Source organism: Tupaia chinensis, unplaced genomic scaffold, assembly GCF_000334495.1.
Source record: "Tupaia chinensis unplaced genomic scaffold, TupChi_1.0 Scaffold000179_1, whole genome shotgun sequence".
NCBI lineage: Eukaryota > Metazoa > Chordata > Mammalia > Scandentia > Tupaiidae > Tupaia > Tupaia belangeri.
The window spans coordinates 2,251,546-2,266,904 of record NW_006159654.1 but is presented as its reverse complement, the minus strand read 5'-3'; the positions used below and the strand labels follow the sequence as shown (position 1 = coordinate 2,266,904).

General features: G+C 38.9%; 1 protein-coding gene across 1 annotated transcript in view; it reads right to left on the bottom strand.

The window, feature by feature from the left end:
- Positions 1-15,359, bottom strand: part of LOC102497216 (polypeptide N-acetylgalactosaminyltransferase like 6) — a 214,630-nt gene that overhangs the window by 100,552 nt on the left and 98,719 nt on the right. The window lies entirely within an intron of this gene.

Here is a 15,359-nt window from a genome sequence, read left to right as displayed (position 1 = left end):
TCCCAGCAGAATTTGAGGTCCAGGTCTCCATTAGACTCACCCATTTTCTTGTTTTTTTTTCCTCATAGTTTGTTTGCATGAGCTTCTCCAATTCCTTCTTCCTTCTAAATTAGAATGACTTGGATTTCTGTCTTTTCGTAAGCCAGAGGATTTAAATAAGAAAACTCTTTTCCTAAACAGTGAGTTTGAGGGACCAGCAGTTAGCGGTAATGGCTGTCGCTCGACTCCCATGGAGTCGACCGTGGTTTGAGTCCCGGACCCAGTGGCTTAAACTCACGCAGGGCGCATGTGCATGTGTGCCCAAGATCCCAAGAGGGGAATGGAGGAGAAGGGAGGAGACGAGATTGAGGCCATCCCCTCTGGGGGGTGATTTCTCGCTTTCTATCTCTCTGCACGCGCCCTATAGCAAAAACCTCAAAAAACTCTGTACACGCGCCCTATAGCAAAAACCTCAAAAAAGAAAAAAAGTGGGTTCGAGTGCATAAAAATGTCAAGGGTGTACTTTAAAACAAGCACCTCAGTTGGACAGTACTTAGACGAATAAAATTGAAGCAGATACATCAGAAAAGCATCATCTTGGCAATTTATTTAAATAATTTTTTTGAGTGGGCCAGCAGATGGCATGGTGGCTAAGGCCCTGGACTCCCAGATGTCTGACCACAGTCTGAGTCCTGGACCTAGCAACTTGCTTTAGATCGCTTTGCTCTCATTTTCTCTCTCTCTCTCTCTGTGTTGAGTGCATGTGTCCTATAGCAAATTAAGAAAAAAAATAAATGAAGAATTCTTTTAAAAGTTAATTTTTTAAGCAATACTGAATATGAAGAGTTTATAAAAATAAAAAAATGAACACTTAAAAGTTCATAAGGGCATTTGCAAATTATTTTTATATTAGAATTTGTTATACTTCATGATGTTGTACAGTGCATTAGTTTGAAACTGGGTGGGTTACCACATTTTTCTGAACCTCATTTATTTATTTATTTATCTTTTTGGAGAGATTTTTGCTATAGGGCGCGTGCGCTCGCCAGACAGAGAGAGACATAGAAACAGAAAGCAAGAAATCATCCCCCAGGGGGGATGGTCACGCTGCAATCCCTTCTCCTCCATTCTCCTCTCGGGATCTTGGGCACTCACGCAACGCGCCCGGCATGAGTTTTAAGCCACCAGGTCCGGGACTCGAACTGCCATCGACTAGGTGGGAGTCCAGCGACATAGCCATTACGCTAACTGCTGGTTGAACCACATTTTCATCTTCTGTAAAATTAGGGTAATGTATCTACCACATTTTGTGGTGCTAAGGACTAATTTATATAAAACACCCAGCATCCCTAGTTGCATGTTACAGATGCTCAAGAGCCGTTGCTGTGTGGACCTTTATTTTTCTGGTATACTGGGAGTTATAGGAGGCGGTTGTTTTGTATACATGTTTTGATCTCCATGAGAAAGGTCAGGGCATATGACTATATGCAAGTCTATGAGTATGTGTGCTGAGGGGAGGTAAGGATTATATGAAGGGACTTAAAAAGTTTATGGAACATGAAATTAAAATTGGAATTTATTTTGGTGCAAAAAATTTGAAAGCCATGCATAGCTTTTTCCCAATATGCATTTTCCATAAACACTTTGGGGACCCTTTCATATTCTCCCCTGTTATTTTCACAGTATGAAGAGGAGGAGGGAATTTTTGGTAAACTTAGGTTAGCCTTATATGTTGTAGGCTTCTGACCTTGGTGTAGAGTATAAAAATCAAATCCTTATACCTCTAAAGCTAATATGTACACATACTCTCGATGTGCACTATAGACTTGTCATTAGAATTTTGGGTAAAGGGCTTGAGAACTGTGTGGAGTTTTTGGTTAACTTTCTATACAAATATCTCTTGGAATGAGAGGAAAGCTAAATTGCTCTATATAGTTTTATAATTCAGGAGTATCCAAGTGAGTCAATTATATTTTATTTTTGTTGTTATTACAGAAAAATGGCCATCACCTAAATATAGACAGAAAAATATTTCAATATTAAAAATATATTTCCATAGGAGGTTGAATTGACCTTACCACAGGTACTGAATGCTGTGTAAATTGTTTTATCTTGCTCAGTTTACAACTAACTATAAAAGCTAAAATAAAATTAAACAGGGAATTAGGAAATGCCATCAGACATAAAGAAAGTAACAACTGGAAGGAATTCATACTTGCCGCTAGGCTTATGTCTAATAGACATAAAATCTAACTTGAAAATGCTCTGTTACACCTGAGGTACCTTTTGTTGGGTAATTGAAATGAATCTCAGACTAGCTGATGAGACATTTAGCAGCTGTTTCTGTTTATCTTTGAGTTTCTGAATGAGTTTAGAGTCATTTTAATATTTTCTTTGGAAGATCAATTCTGGGCATGTTGAATTAAAATGTATAATTTTATGTCACCTAGGTTAAATATTATAGGGGGAAAAATCCACATAGGAACAACTCTAGATATTTTCTTATGTATCTGGAGGTATATGGTGGGCCATAAAAAGGCTTCTGTCATAGTTTAGACACAAATTGCATCTATATTTTGAAGTACTTTGCATACTCAGAAGTAAGGAGTGGTCTCTAATGTAGCTGTCTCATAAAAGTAAAGAGAAGGCATATAAAATATTTTAGAATCATCCTTGGCATAAAAAGGATTTCTAATGAGCACATTTTATAATGCTGAATTTATTTTCCAAAAAACCATTTGTACAAAGCATCATCATGATCGTTTATACAGAGATGGCTTGAGGGAAAAGGAGTACGCTCCTAAAATGAGATTGAGTTGTGCCCTTCTAGGAAGGCAGATAAATTACTTTAGGAGTTTAAATTAAACACCCTAGGAGGTTTTTGTATTTTCAGACAACCATGGAGAAAGTGGAAAATGCTTATTAATTAAAACTATAGGTTCTTTCCCCGTATACTTACTGGAGGCTTGTCTCAGGAATAAAGAACAGAAGTTAGAAAGAGTGGAGACTTGGGGGACAGGACTGATTTGGGGATGGGGCCTAAGAAACAATCCCTTTCTTTGGGATGGTAAGTGTCACTATTTTATAGTTTCTTCTAAAAATCTGTGGACTGTGTCACATATGGAACATTGTGGCAAATAGCTGCCATGATGGCTGGATGAGAGAGACTCCAAGTTGGGGGACTAAGGGAGTGAAAGAAAGGAGTCACCCAGGTGTCCAGACCTGTGGAAGGGAGGTCACCCATGAGTCCACCATTGAGCAAATTGTGCATTATCTTTGCTCCAGGATTTCCTAGTGGAGCAAAGTCCTTGGTTTAGCTTAGAAGTTTTGGTTTGATCTGCATCTTGGATTTGTTTCTAGAGTTTGTACTGAAACAAACCTGAGATCCATGTAAATATATATAAATAAGGCAAGGTAGATTTGACTGTACTTATGAAGATCTTTTCTTTCTTCTCTCTCTCTTTTTAGGTTTATTCATCTGTTTCTTTCATGAGAGAGGAGAGCTTTCTCAACACGGTCCTGCTGCAGGGATCCACCCTCAGTCCTAGCCAGTCCTAGCTCACAGGAATATGTGCGCAACTGACACGCCCAGGGAGGTCTCCAGCTGCAAACCCAGAACCCTCCTTTGTGGCCAACCTTGCAGATTGCCACGTGTTATGACTGTGCCACTGTCTGGCCCCCAGAAAGGCCTCTTCTGACTACCCAATCTAAAGTCTGTCCATTTAGAGGATCCAACAGAGATCCTGCATATCAGGTCATGTATTGGGTCTGACGTGGTAGAATTAGATGGCCAGTAAATGGAGCAGCCATCTCACCTTCTTTGGCCCTGGCATGTAGCTACAAATATTTAAAAAACAATATGCTAGGCAAGTGTAATGTTTTTTCTTTCATTTTATAAATTTTGGGGCTCCTGGTTTATGATGTTGGTTGATTTCCTCTTAGCACTTAATGTTAGAAATTACTTTGTTTATTTTTTCACCTATTTATATATAATTTTTCCATGAAGTAGAGACCTTACCAATTCAGTTAACTATAACATATTCAGTGTTTTTCACAAATAGCCTTCAATGAATATTACTGGCTACATGAACATGTTGATGAACATTGTCTACATGTAAAATAACCTGATTTTATTTTATAAATACATATATGCTTTATTACATATGTAACTGGCAAATAAATTGTTAAGTATAAATAGAAACATTTATCTTCTTTCTATTTTTATTTTTAAACATATGTTCTGTACTTTGCTTTTTTTAAAAAACTTTTTTTTACTTTAGATATTATTCCATAGTAGTAAGAATTAAGTTCTATTCTTCCTAAAGGCCATATGATATATGGAGAAATTTTAGCCTTATCTTGATCCAATGATTGATTTGTTAGTGGTGGATATTTAGGCTTTTCTATTAATAAAAACAATGTTGACACGAATGGCTGTAAATGAGAGTATGTGCCATTTTACATGTGACAATTTATCTTTGGGTTTTGTGAATAGAAATGAAATGGTTGAGCTAATACATATACACATTTAAATCTTTGAAGGATGCTTTCTAAGTGTTCTCTATAAAGATTGTACCATTTTTAGCTACTATAATTGATTGTATTTGAGAATATCTGTTTCTCTAAACCTTTTTCAACCTGTTATCAAAGCTCTTGATGTAAAACTAACAGATAAAAAAATTATAATTTTAATTTTTCTTATCATAGGGAAGAAATTCTCTATAAAGATTGTACCATTTTTAGCTACTATAATTGATTGTATTTGAGAATATCTGTTTCTCTAAACCTTTTTCAACCTGTTATCAAAGCTCTTGATGTAAAACTAACAGATAAAAAAAATTGTAATTTTAATTTTTCTTATCATAATTGGGAAGAAATAACTTTCCATGGTTAAGAGTCACTTTTTTCCTTTCTGTGAACTATTTCTTCCAATATTTTGTCCATTTCCAATATTTTGCCAGTTTAAAAAAATCTGTTTAATCTTATTGATTTATTAGAGATCTTTATGTATTAAGGGTTTTAGCAACTATTTGTAATAAATAAAATTATTTATTTTTTCTCAGCTGCCATTTGACGTTTTTTAAAATTTATTTTTATATAAAAATTTTTATGTTGATCAAGCATCACAGAACATTGCATTAATACTGTGCCACTGACCAGCCATGATTTTTTTCTTATTAACACTAATATGAGCTTCTTTACCTTCCATATAAATTTACTTTATTACTTTTAATTTTGCTTATATTAATTTATTTGTTCCTTTCCATCAGTCTTATTTTTTGAGGAATGTTTAGAATATCCCTTTTCCTTTATGTTAATTTTTTTATCCTTAATTTTTTTTTTTTTTTGGAGAGATTTTCACTGTAGGGCACGTGCACTCGCCAGACAGACAGAGAGAGACAGAGAGACAGAAAGCGAGAAATCACCCCCCAGGGGGGATGGTCACGCCGCAATCCCTTCTCCTCCATTCTCCTCTCGGGATCTTGGGCACACACGTACAAGGACGTGAACCACGGTCGACTACATGGGAGTCCAGCGACATAGCCATTAAGCTAACTGCTGGTCCCCCAAATCATATGTTTAACGAAGGACTTGTACTTAGAATATATAACAAACAATACGTAAAAATTCAGTCAAGGACCAGCAGGTAGTGGGGCTGAATCTACAGTATGAGTTTCAGAACTGGTGGCTTGAAAAGCACGCTGGGTGCATGTGCAAGTGTGCCCAAAATCCTAAGAGGAGAATGGAAAAGAAGGGTTTGCAGTGTGGCTATAACCCTGGGGAATGATTTCTCATTTTTCATCTCTCACTGTCTCTCTCTCTGTCTGTCTCTTACTGGTGAGTGTACACGCCCTATGGCAAAAAAAAAAAAAAATCCAAAAACCAAAAAACTCAATAAAAAGACAAATAGCTTGAGGAACCTCCATCTCTGACTCTGTTGTTCCTCTGTGTTCACCTTCACGGCTGTGGAGCCTCTCCAGCCAGGGACCCCTCCTTCAAACCCCAAGACTAGTTAGGACAGAAATTGTGCAGGCAACTCCATCTCTGCCTCTGCTGTCCCTCTACATTCAGCTTCACATATGTGAAGAGCCCCCAGCCAGGGACCCCATTCCAGAACCCAAGAGCTAGTCAGGTAGGCAAGTGTCTCTCTCTCTCTCTCTCATTCTCCTCTGTCCCTTCTAACCTTTTTTCTTTCTTTCTTTCTTTCTTTCTTTCTTTCTTTCTTTCTTTCTTTCTTTCTTTCTTTCTCTTCTTTCTTCCTTTCTTTCTTTCTTCTTTCTTTTTCCTTTTTCTTTCTTTTGGCTAGAGGGTATGTGCATTGACCAGAGAGAGAGGGAGAGGAGAAAGCACCCTATATGAGGAACAGTCATACTGCAATCCCTTCTCCATTTCTTCATCTTTTCGGGATTGTGGGCATGCACGCACACATGCCTGGTGTGTTTCTTGAACCGCTGGGTCTGGAACTTGAACTGCAAGTTTGGCCATGTGGGATCTGGTTGCTCAAACTACCACACCATAGAGCCAGCCCTATATACTTTTTTCTAATTTTTATTAGAAAATAAAATTATTTAAATAAAAATTTTAAAATTATTATTCATCTTTGAGTATGGGGAGTTCTTCTAATATTTATAGGAAATTTATGTGGGAAGGAGTATTACATGCTGGGTGAATAGATACCTTTTGACACAAATATTTCTGTGTGAGTGAAGTTAGGTTTTTTTTCTTGTTCTTTTTTTTGTTTGTTTGTTTTGTTTTGTTTTGAGTGATCTCAAAGAGATCTTTTCTACTTAAAAACTGTACATCTATGGGACCAGCAGTTAGCCTCCTGGCTATGACTCCCACATAGTCAACCACGGTTTGCGTCCCGGACCTGGTGGCTTAAAACTCACGCTGGGTGTGTGTGCGTGCATGCCCAAGATCCTGAGAGGAGAATGGAGGAGAAGGGATTGCGGCGTGGCCATTCCCCCTGGGGGGTGATTTCTCGCTTTCTGTTTCTATGTCTCTCTCTGTCTGTCTGGCGAGCGCATGTGCCCTATAGCAAAAACCTCTCAAAAAAACCCCACAAAAAACAAAACTACATCTATTGTAATTGTATAACATACAATTGTTTTTGTTTTAATTTTTGCTGTAGGGTGCATGGGCTTGACAGAGAAAGAGCAACAGAGAAAGAGAGAGCGAACATAAGAAAGCACCCCTCAGGGACAATGGCATGCTGTAATCCCTTCTCCTCTATTCTCCTCTAGGGATTTTGGGCTCACATGCACATGTGTCCAGGGTATTTTCCAAACTGCTAGGTCTGGGACTTGAACTACACAATCTGCTATGTGGGATCCAGTTGCCTTAACCACTATGCCACCTGGCTGGCACTAACGCTCAATTGTTTTTGAATATACTTAAATTTTTTTGGCTGCTTATGTTCTATGTAGGAAAATGTTATAGTTAACTACTTTTATGACATTTATTCTTTTTGAGTTTATGTTTGGTACAAATAAATAAAATACATACTTGATCTTGCGAAGCTCTTTACTGAGGTTAAAGTCTAGAATATATGGTTTACTGAACTATCATAAATCCAAAGTGATAGCTGTTGCCTTGCTTGAGTGAAGGATAGAATGCTTCATACTCAATCCCTATCAAATAACCATTGCATTTAGAAAATAGTAAAAGACTGAATATTCCACTAAGTCATAACAAGAGTTGTCAGGTCTCATATTTAATGAAATTCATACAAGACAGAGAGAACCTGTATTTTCATTTAAAAGTAGGCATAGGGACTAACAGGTTGCAGTGGTTACAACACTGGACTTCCCCATGGTTAACTGCAGTTTGAGTCCTGGACCTGGTAGCTTAAAACTCATGCAGGGCGCATGTGCATGTGTGCCCCAAATGGAAGAGAAGGGATTGCAGCATGGCCATCCTCCCTGGGGGGTGATTTCTTGCTTTATGTCTCTCTGTCTCTTTGGTGAGCACACATGTCATGTAGGAAGAAAATCTCTCTTGAGAAAAAAAAAATGAAAGTAGGGACAGTAGTCATTTTTTACCAACCTCATAGTCTTCTGGTTTTCTAAGACAAACTAAGTTAATGGTTTTAAGACAAAAAAATTCTAATCCTTATTTTGATATTAACTAGGCAATGACCTGTCTTTCCAATTATGAAATGGTTTCTATTTTTTTAAAGTTTGCTTTAGCATTGAATGGGATAGGAAATTAAATTCAATGTCCTTTAACAGCTAATTTATTATTTTTCCTTGTTAATGTACCAAGTAATAGTTATTGTCAACAAAGTAAAAATAGAGTGGTCAGTGTCACTCTGAAGATTTTATAAGTCATAAAGGAGCACAAAGTAGATGAAATTTCATCTCTTGAAGGCTCAGACATTTAAGCTGTATATGTGTATGTGTGTGGCAGGATTGTAACTTGTGGTATTAACACGATTATTCTCAGTATGTTTTTCATCTCCAGGAGCATTTGTTTTCCCTTCACACCAAAGTAGAAAAAAGATTCAAAGAAATCACAGAGATTCATTTTAGGACTGATTTCTCCCCTTAAAAGAGACACACGAGGAGCTAGCAGATAGCATATAATTTATGTCACTAGATTGCCACATGGCTGACAGTGGTTCAAGTCCCGTCCCGGACTAGTGGCTTGAAACCCATGCCAGGCCTGCCTGCGTATGTGTCTAATATCCCAGGAGGAGAATGGAAGAGAGGATATTGCAGTGTAGCCACTCGCTTTGGGGGCCAATTTTTCAATTTTCCTCTTACTGTCTCTGTTTCTTTCTGTCTCTCTCTGGTGAGCACATACACCATAAGGCAAAAAAACCTCTTTAACAAAAGAAAACAGGCACATGAGACTGGGCCTGGGACATGGGAAAGGAAGTGGTAACTAAGAAAACAGATAAAGAACTTTTCTAGAGAGCCAGAGTGGAGGAGATGAGAAAGAGGCTCACCCCCACAGATCCATCTCTAACAGATGCTGTCATTCACCTGTCTGGAGCACCTGGAAGTCTTTTGGACAGAGGTGAGGGAACTGGGGCACCTTGTGGTGGGTAGCAACGAAAAGTAAGAGAAAGACCCTCATCCCAGAACTGAACTGAGAATGTGGGAAGTTAACCTCTATGCCAAGAATGCTGCGTACCTGCTTCTCTGCTACACGAGTGGTTCCTGTTTCTATTATTACACCGAAAGGTTTTGAAAGAAAGAACTGACTCTCTGTTTAACCATTTTAACATACTAACCACCATTTTGTATTTTTCTCTGTGCATGTACAGAGTGATGCTCATGTTATGGTGACCCTCTGCTGAATACAGACCACACTGGATGAACCTGTATGCTCACTGCCCTATTCTCAATAGTGACGTTACATAGTGCTAGTTTTAAAAACTGTAATCATGGGGAACCAGCAGTTAGTGTAATGACTATGTCACTGGACTCCCACGTAGTTGACCGTGGTTCGTGTCCCGGACCCAGTGACTAGGGATTGCGGTGTGACCATCCCCCCTGGGGGGTGATTTCTTGCTTTCTGTCTCTATGTCTCTCTCTGTCTGTCTGGCGAGCGCAAGTGCCCTACAGTGAAAATCTCTCAAAAAAAAAAAAAAACTGTAATCATGTAACTTAATTAAATACCACTTAAGCTGATGAAATACAGCTATGGAAAGAGAAAGAATTGTTCACAGTAAAACTAATCGGAAGAATTTGAGAGGACTGAGTTGTTAACAAATGTTGTTGAATTATAGAATTATTAATTCAATAATTTAAATAATTGAATCGTTTTATCCAATCTTTGGGAGATTGGATGAAATAATTAAAAAATGGGACCAGCAGTTAGCATAATAGCTATGTCGCTGGACTCCCACGTAGTCGACCGTGGTTCACATCCCAGACCCGGTGGCTTAAACTCACGCTGGGTGTGTGTGCATGCCCATGATCCCAAGAGGAGAATGGAGGAGAAGGGAGTGCGGCGTGGCCATCCCCCCTGGGGGGTGATTTCTCGCTTTCTGTCTCTCTGTCTCTCTTTGTCTGTCTGGCGAGCGCACGCGCCATATACCAAAAAAAAAAAGAAAAAAAATTGAAAAACAACTGAGAATGATTCTATTACTGCATTAAAATAGCTTCAACTCAGGCACTCATTCCAACTTAAAGGAAGCCAGGTTGGAAGTCATAGAACATGTAATGTGGGTGTGGTTTATGAACCTATGGTTTTACTTCAGTTAATGGACCCAAGAGTAGAAGGCAACATTTTGGCCTCTCTTGCACTAGAAGACTGGTGAATAAAGTAAATGTGCAAATATGTTTGTTTTAGAGGAAATTATTAATGTAGCTTTCCTGCTTAATTGACATTTGTGTTCAGTGAGTGAAATACTCATCTCAATTATACTTGACCCAAGGGTTTCCTATGCTGTTTTCTCTCAAGTCTAGCTTTCATAGTGTGTGTATTCACAGTGAAGGTTGCTGATTAACATTTGTGCAGACTAAATAAGTAAATAAATACATTCCTCAAGGATAGAATCAAGTCTCAGTGGTTAATGAAAATCTCTAAGATAAATAGGCACAGAAATGATAAGGATGATAAGTTTCTATCTTTCCTAAGAAGGACACAAAGCACTAATTAAGCTGATGTGGTCGAGTGAGGCAGGTAGGTGTAGTGGATAATTGATATAAAGTTTCATGGTGATGATCAATATGTTCATATGATTTATGTGGTAATTAGGAACAACCGTGGACTTCTAGGAGGGGTAAAGAAAGCAACTTGAAGAAAAAAATAATGAACTGTGGGACAGATTAAAAGAAGAGAAAGATTAGAGGAAGGCAGAGTAGTGAAAAGGCTATTGTGTATGTCCTAAATCAGGAGTCCCCAACTGCAGGTCATGGACAGGTACCAGGAACTGGTACCAGTTAGAAACTGTTAGGAACTGAGCCACAAAGCAGGAGGTGAGAGGCAGGTGAGCCAGTGGAACTTCATTTGTGTCTACACCACTCTCCATCACTGTCATTACTGTCCCAGCTCAACTTCCTGTCAGATCAACAGAGCATTAGATTCTCATAGGAGCCCCCAGATGGGCTCATCTAGTTGCAGGAAAACATGCTCAGAGCTCCCACTGGTGGTGCATTATGGTGAGGTGTATAATTATTTCATTATGCATTGCAATGTAATAATAACAGAAATGAAGTGCACAATAAACGTAATGCACTCGAATCATCCCCAAACCATTTCCTCTCCCCTCCTAGCTGGGAAAAAAATTCTCTTCTAGAAAACTGGTCCCTGGTGCCAAAAAGATTGGCAACTGCTGTCCTAAATTATTACTGTGAATAATGGAATAAAGTATATTCCAAACAGTGTGAAGATGGGGAATCACAGTGAGTTAATTCTTTAGGCTGCTACTGGAGAGTAAGCTCTCCCAGAGATAGAAACTTCTCACAGTTATCTTTGAATTTTAGTCCAGAGTTGCCAAATTGTAATCAATAAGTAAATGTCTGTTGAATGAATAATCACTGATAACGGCTGAACAACTGCGAGAGGCGAGTTACGTTTCCTTAAACGCCTGAACCTTAGGCTTGTCACACAGAAAGGACTTCAGTACACAGCAGAGGTGGTTATGTATATCTTATAGACCACTAGGAGTGGTTTTGAAATAAGATGAGGGGGGCCTACTTCTAGAAGGTGGCATGGTGGTTAACGGTGCTGGACTCCCACATGGCTGACCATGATTGGAGTCCTAGACCTGGTGACTTGTTTTCTTATGTCCCTGCACCCCTTCTTACTCTGTCTCTCTCTAGTAAAATTAGAATAAGTAAATAAATAAAGTTAAATAAAGAATTCTTTTTTTTTCTCATTTTTTCTTCTTTTTTTTGGAGAGGTTTTTGCTACAGGGCATGTGCACTCACCCAAAAGACAGAGAGAGACAGAGAGACAGAAAGCAAGAAATCACCCCCCAGGGGGGATGGCCACACAGCAATCCCTTCTCCTCCTTTCTCCTCTCGGGAGCTTGGGCACGTACGCATACGTGCCTGGCGTGAGTTTAAGCCACCGGGTTCGTGATTTGAACTGTGGTGGACTACATGGGAGTCCAGCAAACATAGCCATTATGCTAACTGCCGGTCCCCAATAAATAATTCTAAAAAAAAAAAAAAAAGAAAAAAGAAACAGGGTGAGAGGGTCCCAGGTTTGTAAGAGTCATCTAGAACATATAGTACGTATATGCATCTCAACTGGAGCCTTGAACTTTTTCAAATCACACTCCTGCTCTCCACCATGAACTCATCATTGTAGATGGCCCAAGAAATATTGGATCAAGGTGGGACTTTGTTGATGGGGGTCAAAAGGGCAGCCTACACCACATTTCATGCTTTTTCACCTAGATACAAACTTTGTGCCTCATGTCAGAACACTCTGCAGAATAGAGTCCCTGAGCTTCCTTCTAAATCTCTGTGAATCCATGGTTTGTGTTCATTGTTCACTTTTTGTTTGGGAGAGGAGTTTCCTGAACTCAAAGAGCTGATCTTTTGAAAATGCTGGTATTTGAACTCTTGTCTTTGGAGAGTGGATGTATAAAAGGGGTTCTGAAAAATTAGACCTAAAAAATAGATTTTAATATAGTTTCAGTAATTTAACAGTAGACAGCATTGAGAGATGAGAACAATCTCTTGGGTTCCTCTTTATTACCAGGTGCAAATTCAAACTGAGTGCCTGGAACAATGCCTGGCATAAATTAGATGCTCAATAAAAGCTGGTTGATTGATTGACTAAATGCTACTTTCCCTTCTTTTGCAGCAGGCTAACCGAGCAACATTTGAATGACAGCTGGATCCTTCTGGGTCATGCAGATGTCCAGAGTCATAGTAAAAGAGACTGAAGACAGTGCAGTGCAGATAGACCATTCCTCTAGAGAGATCTGGTCCTCAACTGACTCCTGAAAATTGTACTGTGTTGGCTTTTATGCTATGGTGTGAAATCTACTCATCCAGTTAGTCTATTAGAAAAATGAAGGAAAGGGACCAGCAGTTAGCATAATAGCTATGTTGCTGGACTCCCACATAGTCGACCGCAGTTCGCATCCCAGACCCAGTGGCTTAAACTCACGCCAGGCGCATGTGCATGCATGCATGCGTGCCCCAGATCCCGAGAGGAGAATGGAGGAGAAGGGATTGCGGTGTGGCCATCCTCCCTGGGGGGTGATTTCTTGCTTTCTGTCTCTCTCTCTCTGTCTGGCGAGTGCACGTGCCCTATAGCAAAAACCTCTCCAAAAAAAAAAGAAAAGAAAAATGAAGGAAAGATATTTACAGAGGAAGAGAATTGAACAACACTCTTAAATAACGTTCAAACAAAACCAGAGTTTTCTGGAAATATTTTCATTCAGTGATGGAATTTTGTTAAAAACTTTCATGAAATGATTCTTTGTTTGAAGAATAAACAACAAGCAAAAATGCCTGATAATAGTGACCATTCATAAAAGTCTTTTGAATTAGAGCATTTAGTTTCTAAACTTAACACAATTTTTTTTTTGAGAGGTTTTTGCTACAGGGCGCGTGTGCTCGCCAGACAGTGAGAGACAGAGAGACAGAAAGCGAAAAATCACCCCCCAGGGGGGATGGCCACGCCACAATCCCTTCTCCTCCAATCTCCTCTTGGGATCCTGGGCACGCACGCACACGCGCCCAGCGTGAGTTTTAAGCCACCGGGTCCGGGACGCAAACTGTGGTTGACTACGTGAGAGTCCAGCGACATAGCCGTTACACTAACTGCTGGTCCCTAGACTTAACATAATTTTTTATGTTAGAACATTAAATAAACTAGTAAGCTCTCAAATATCTACATATGCTTCCCAAGCCTAAAGTGGTAACCACTATCTCTCTTACAGTACTTTACACTGTAAAATTAGTCACAGTTTATGGGAGTTGTCCAAAAATGCAGATATTTTGTTTCTCTCTCTCTCTCTTTATTATCATTGAACACAGTTATTTGTGTGCAACTCTTTAGATTTCTTTCACACAGAGAAGAAAAAATTTCTCCTTGCTTCAGAGTAAATTCTACCAAAGTCTATTTAGGTTTGTCCCCTGATGTTACAAAGACTGATAGAGAGGGACAAGAACCACAAGGTCAGCAGACAATAGCAAAAAGAATGAAGGGATGTGTCTGAAATGGGACCCTGTTAAGACATAGCTGTCACCAAAGAATCTGTCATTCCAACCAAACAACCTGGGGCAATTTAGTCCTGAACTTCCAGTGCTGTTGCCATGGTTTCTAGACAAAGAAGACAGGTCTGCATTCCAATTATATCTTTTAGAATGACAGAGAATTAAAAAATAGGAAATGGGCTCATAAAATCTCAGGTCACCCAGAAGAGATGTGATGGACCCAGGTGACAGGGAAGTGAGACACGCAAGTTCATGTTTGCCTAAAAAACACCTTTGTGATTTACAATGCAAAGGTAAACTTCGTGAACTCTCAGATCGTCAATAGCAATTTTATCCATCATTCAGATGATTATTCAAAGCCAGGTAGCTCTTGATTAATAGAAATTTCATTAGTGACATTTCAATGTAAAGAATTCAAGAATTAAAAGAATGTGAGAAAAAAAATCTCTTGAACTACAAAAGCTTTTTGATGCTATAGCGAATACAGAAATGCTATTTTTTTCCCTTTAATGCTGGGATCAAATGTAATATTTTGTTTTTCTAGTTGAAACAATTTTTGTAAAAATGCACACAGTTAATATTTGGGAACTATGTGATAATCAATAGTGGTGTGCCAGGATTTACTAGAAGTTTGTTGTTGTGCTATTAGAATATAATGAAGAGACAGGCCTCTGTTAAATGAGGTAATCTATCAGATGGGGATCAAAAGGTTCACAGAGAATTTGAAAATGGTGTTGGTGTTACAGCTTGGTTTTTGGACAATTTAATGTTTCTGAGTGCTCCACAATTAATCAGAAATTGAGTGTATAATTCCTAAACGACACTAGGTAGTTTAATCTTTGCAACCATACTAAAAATTATTCTAAACCCTTTAACATTTTAAGTCTCCATTTCTTCATCTGTAAAATGGAATGATAATATCTAACTTTCAGAGTTGTAATTTTAAATTAGATGATGCACGTAAAACACTTAGAATCTGAAGTGTATCATGCAGAAAAGGCAGTAGATACTCTCTCTAGAATTACTATGAAGATCGTTGTCATCTCCTGCTGCATATACTATAACAGGGTGTACAACTGTTACTGTAACAGAGGAACCCAAGAGACACTGGGAAATTCAAAGGTTTAAAACAATGCACCCAGGGAGCCAGCAGTTAGCATAATGGCTATGTCGCTGGACTCCCACGTAGTCGACCGCGGTTCGTGTCCCGGACCCGGTGGCTTAAAACTCACGCCGGGCGCGTAT